A 5,421-nucleotide genomic window follows, 5' to 3' on the forward strand; every position below is an offset into this window, starting at 1 on the left:
TGTGCGCCCCCTCTATTATTTGTGTGGGACCTATAAATATACCGTCCGTCTCATCAACCCCAATCTTGTTGTCTATTACTACATTAGGGTTTGTTGGCCATATATGACTTTGATGATTTTGTGTTGAAATTTTTGGGTTTTAATAATAATATTGTATTATCACTTAGTATTACGATATAGTAGTATTCATTTTTGCTTGTAAGTGAGAGGTTTTAAATTTAATTCTCGCCAAAGGCGAATTTGAACCACGTTATTACTAACCCGTTGTAAGACTAAACTCACCCCCTCATATTTAGTGTAAATAATATCGTTTGTTTATTACCTCAAAATAATAACATTGGTTGTCTATATAATTAGTTCAATGTCATGTGGGTTGTGAAGCTATACATGTAAAAATTAAAAATTCTCATCTCTTTTAGGAAGACGCGTGTTAAATTTGAAGACCCGAGAATAAAATCGTGCAGGCAGAAAGTGAGTTGTGACAAAATAGTTTATCACTTTTCCAACAAAAAGAAAATTCTAGTTTTTCTAATTAATATATAAGAAAACTGACGAGAGCTCAAACTTGAGACCTCGAACATAATAATGCTGAACACATATAGGCATGCATTCGAGACTTTTGATGATTTGACTGGTCAAAGCTTATTATATAGTCTCTACTTGAGAAAGTTACTGCGTTTAATGCAGATTTTAAATTTGTAGCTGTGGGAATATGAATTGACCAAAAGCTATAGCCGCCCTAATTAGATTGCTGTGAGTTAACGGTTTAGATAATGATACAACGTAGGACAATCGTGAATGACTCGAATCAAATCATGGAACTTCAAATGAAAAAGTATCAAGGAAATTCTGGATGTCAGATCATGGCCTAAACGACACTTCTCATCATTACTCCATTAACAATTATGATGCTACTTGGATTGAGTTTGCTCCATTTTTTACTGTTTTTTTTTAAAGAAAATTGGCACTACTGTGATTAGCATTTTCCCACACTCAATTTTTTAGTACTGGTATTCACACATTTTTATTTTTTTACTTTTATATCCTTTTGTTAATTTTTATTTATGATCTTTTTTATCCGATGGTCGAAAATTGAAAAGAGTATAAAAAGTAAAAAATAGATATGTGAATAGCACTACTTTTTTTCTTTTAAGAAGAAGATTTTCTTTTAATTTATTCCATTCAAAACTCACAACCCAAATTCTAGAGTCCAACCTAAGTTTACAACAAAGTAGGCCAAATTGCACCGATTGGACCAACTAAGCTTCTTTTTTCTGTTTTTTTTTGTTTTTTTTGTTTTTTTGGAAACTGAAAATGTATTACTAGGGCAAAGATGCCAGAGAGGTACAAGGAAACCCTACACCGAGGCCAACACGCAACAAAGCAGTGAAGGGGATATAGAGAAAGACACTATAACAGGATTCAAGCGTCGCCCCTACAACTGCCACCAGAGATCAAGGGGGACAAGGTAAGTCATCTTTATTGAGTACACGAACCAACGAAGATGGAGGTCTACTAACCCAAGTGATATTGCACATCTCCGTACTACTATGCAACACCAAAGTATCTGCTGCCGTATTGGCTGACCTCGGAACACAAGACTAGCAACAGTCCTGAAAGGACTCCCCTAACCATTTAACAACCGTTAAGGTAGGAAAGGCCTCCCACCTGCCATTTTCTAATGAAGTTGATAAAGATGATATCCTTCAAATCAGACTCAATGATTACCCAACGATGCCCCAAAGCTGCAGCCAACTCATACCCTCTCAAAATAGCCAAAGTTGAAGACTATAAAAGCGGAAAAATACTACAAAGGTGGGAAGGTTGTCTTATCAGCCGCAAAACCCAAGTGTTACGTTGCCAAAATTTGCAATGAATTAGGAACTTATTATTTTCATGGCTTCCTTGGTTCAATCCCAGTGGTCCAGCAGACTAGTTTGCACTTTGCAGAGCTGAGAAAAGCAAGCTCCAAACAATGCAGAAATATCGGTTGGTCTCATTCCGAATTGGTGGTTTGGCGAAGATGCACAAACGGAGGCACTTGTTTCTGAACCAACATTGCGCATCCATGGCGGCGATGAGACCTCTGAGACTAATGCGGGTAACGAGGCAAAGGGCTTCAGTTTCTTCTTCCGCTGGGAAACGGGAAGGTGGGGTTTCCATGCTAAAGAAATTGGCCTTGAATTTGTGAGCCTTCTTTTTCTTAGCTCACTTGATTTATACTATTATACTATACATGTTTATATAACTTTTCTGCGTTTTTTTATATGTAGCATGCTTTCAATGTATATACAGATAAAACAAGGTTTTCGTAACATTTCTTCTCAATGATTTGCTTTTGAATTTTTGGTGTGTCAAGAGAGACTTAATAACGTACTGATGCCTCAAATTTGCGGCATTTTTATTTTTCTGTGTCTTGTATAGGTCAAACAGTTGCTGGAGAAGGAGAAAGGTCATGTTGTTGCTACTTGCCGGAATCCTAACGAGGCAACATGCCTGCATCGTCTGAAAAGCAAATCCATTGAACGCCTTAGTGTTTTGGATGTGTAACTGAAATTTTCATCATAAAACTAATTAGTAATATGAGTAGTAGCTTAGTTACTTACAAACACATATAAAATATTTTATTTTTCTAATTTGGGATTCATACTTTCAACACACACCCTCATGTGTGAGAATTCTCATGCTTAACACATGAACAACACAAATCGAGTGATGTGGAGCACGTGTGGCCTTTGAGCTTCATACATGAGACAAGCTGCTCTATACCATGAAGATAGTTGAGGTCACTGTTCTAAAAATCCTCGCCTAGGCATTAAGCGGCTGGCCACCGCTTCGATTAATACCTAGGCGTTTGAAAATTAAGAAATGGCGCCTAGATTTGCTGAGGCGCCCACCTAGATTGCCTAGGCACCTGCCTAACCCATCAAGACCCGCCTAGACACCTACCTAGGTTGCAACTCACTTAGATAGAAAATAGATAACTTTCCTTTTGCATTTTAATTGTTTCTAATAAATTGTAAGAGACTCATTGAACACTTAAATAAACACATATTATATGTTTGCTCCCCATAATTTCATTATGTTCCAATACTTCATAATATATATGTCATTCTATTTTCTAGTTTATGATGAAATTATATATATTTTAAGTATAACACACTTATTTACATGAAATACAATAAATTTACTTAAATCAGCCTAGTCCGCCAAGACGCCCGCCTAGGTACTGTCTAGCCGCCTAGGAGCCAAGCCCCAACCTGCCGCCCGACTAGAGACTAACGTTTTTTACTTGAGGTTACACCATAAAACTAATTGGCAATATAAGAAGTAACCCAATTACATGCAACGTCCCTCACTTTTCCATTGTGAGATTCATACTTTCTACAAAAACAACTACATGGTGTGGATTGTAAATTGCTCTTGTGGCATTTAGTGTCATATAAGTCTTTCTCTTCCCTATGTCATGTGGTCTAAACTGTTCGTTACGACATGGAAAGATTGAGAGAGGTTGCGACGAGCATAAAGCAAGTTGGCTTCTGTGAGATTTTTGTGTGTGTGGGTTGTGAGTATGATGGTGTTTGTAGAGAATTTTTGAAGTACGAATGATCGTATTTCGAGCTACCATCCCTTTTGGTATAACTCAATGACTCTTAGTCATATGATCATGTATTGCTAAAAAGAAATTTGAACTAAGAAACTCTTTCGATGACATATTATTATGTATATTTTGGGATAGATTACATAAAACTACCTCAATTATTGGGCAAGTCATAGTTTCATACCCCATCTTTAAAAAATGTCAATGTCATACCTCATCTTACGAATTTGTTACAATTTCATACATTCCGTTAGTTTGTCTGTCAATCATTCCGTTAAATAGTGACATGGCTTGAGACATGGCCCATTCTCTATTAAAAAAGTTAATAAAATATCAAAAAATTAATTAAATATTAAAAACTAAAAAAATAAAATCATTTAATTTTTTTTTACATGGGGGACCTGTTGGAAATGTGCCCTAAAACCAATCATATGATGATACTTTACGGACATTTCACATGTTAAACTAATCTAGTTTAATATCAAGGGCATAGATTATTGTTTTAAGCCGTTTCATATAAATGTTATATGCTTAAACGATAAGTCCAAGGAATATGTGATTGGGAGAATACGATCTAAAGAAGTTAGATTCATGAGACCATTCTTTCGTAGACACATCCTAAACGTTCCTGATCATAGGATTGCCAATTGGGCATTGACAGTCCGTTAAGATCAGTACGTGATGTGTCTTCTCTTAGGGAGAGTGACTAGTCTCGAGTCATTGGTGTGTGTGACATCAAGACAAGTACGTAGGTGCTCAATAGAGAATGAGTTCACTGAACACGATCAACGAAGAGTTCTCATATTCATGTCACATGAGAACTCATGGTTGAGATAATACAAAGTAGTCCTTTGACCTGAGGCATCACAGCTGTCTTGTGGTTAAGTCCTTGATCTTTGATTATGTCAAAGTCACCCCATCCGCGGGTGTCCACGGCATCGTTGGGGTTAAGCTACTTAGCCATGGAGGCAAGTGAATGCGCAACAAGGGATCTCTAACCTTCAAACCGTTTGAGGGAGAATACTCTATGTATGATTAAGAATCTTTGGCCAAAGTATGAATGAGATTTAGGAAGGCGTTCCAAATCACATTCAAGGTAATCATATAAGCACACGAATCACATTGGATAGTAGACATGAATAAACTATCAAACCAAACAATGTGGTCAAGAGTATTGTATTAGAGAAATACCGTATTGCATTTGTAATCCTAAACTGAATAGGTTCTCCACCTCTTCTGATTAGCTTGGGTAACCATGATATGCTGCTAGGTGTCACTCATGGTTTGTGGAAGCCCTAAACGTGTGTAATCACTAAAGGGAGAATTGAAAGTAAGTTTCAATTCACAATCGATTTGAAAGAGTTTTAATCGCCCACTGCCTCGCTAAAAGGAACCTAATGGATCGTACACCGTGTAAGGTGGAGATTGAAGAAACAATGGAGATGAGTAAGAATAATTAAAAGGTTTAATTATTTATGGCAAGGATTAATTAATATGTTAATTAATCAAACAAATAAGTTCGTTAAAGACCTCGGGATAGTTTTGGACCTTAAGGCCCAATGGGCTTCGAACGTCAAGCCCATTGACTTAAGTTGTATGAAAATTTAATGAATAAAGATTCACAAATGCCCAAAAGCCCAAATCCCTTAAAGTGGCCGGCCATGTTAGAAGAATGGGTTTTTGGTCCTTTAGGTCACTTATTTGAAGAGACTATATAAAGAACTTTATAGCCTAAAATTTATTAGGTGTTTCTTTTAGAGAAAATTGGTGAGAACTTGTCTCTCCTTTTCTCTCTAGGAGGAAGGCCCCCTTGGAGGGTG

This window comes from Malus sylvestris, chromosome 5 (genome assembly GCF_916048215.2).
Source record: "Malus sylvestris chromosome 5, drMalSylv7.2, whole genome shotgun sequence".
NCBI classification, from domain to species: Eukaryota; Viridiplantae; Streptophyta; class Magnoliopsida; order Rosales; family Rosaceae; genus Malus; species Malus sylvestris.